Source organism: Branchiostoma belcheri, unplaced genomic scaffold (genome assembly GCF_001625305.1).
Source record: "Branchiostoma belcheri isolate BF01 breed outbred unplaced genomic scaffold, Haploidv18h27 scaffold52, whole genome shotgun sequence".
NCBI lineage: Eukaryota > Metazoa > Chordata > Leptocardii > Amphioxiformes > Branchiostomatidae > Branchiostoma > Branchiostoma belcheri.
In genome coordinates this window covers 2,164,608-2,165,362 of record NW_017804154.1, presented here as the reverse complement: position 1 = coordinate 2,165,362, position 755 = coordinate 2,164,608, and positions in this window count along the sequence as shown.

Below are 755 nucleotides of genomic sequence, written 5' to 3'. Positions count from 1 at the left end.
AAGTATGTCCATGGCGGCAGGTTATTTGAGGTCACGATAGTGTGGGAGGCAGCGGGAGTTCTCTGGCCCTCCCTGTCGATTTATTAACAGAAACGAACGTACGCTCGGATTTTGCCTGTGTGTAAGCCGGGTCCAAGTCCAAGTACTGACCAGGCTAGTTCAGTGTATCAGCCTAGCTGGAAAGTGCCGAGGTAAGATTTTGCGCTCCAAAAAATAAATAGTGGGCAGACTATTCTCTACAAGCAGAGGTTGTGGGGGAATGACCGTTAGTTTTTAATATATGGTCCCTTTTTTTCGCTACCCCCACCACCTTGGGTCACGCATGGACCCTCTCTGGCTCATTGGATACTGCCTGGCCAATTTGATACTCCTTTTTGCCGACCCTAGGATCTGCTTGAAGATTAGGTAGACTGTGTCAGATAAAAAAGGAGAGGGAGAGGAATTTTTCGGAGGGAATGTTATAAATTTTATTTGATAAAATAAGGACGTCATGCTTCTTAGTTGTTACTAATCATATGATGCAATTTTCATTAGTTTTTCGTCCAGGGGTCGACAGTGGGTAAGAAGAGGAAGCGAGGTGGGAACAGAGGCCGTGGACGTTGCTCATGCGGTGCCCGTGCAGGTGGACGAGGGCGAGGTCGTATCTAGATTTAGACTGCACCACGCTACTGTTAAGTTGAAGTTTCATACATTTAATATTGACCACAGATGCATTGAGTAGTTCTTCGTCAATTGTGTTATTCAGTACACATGTT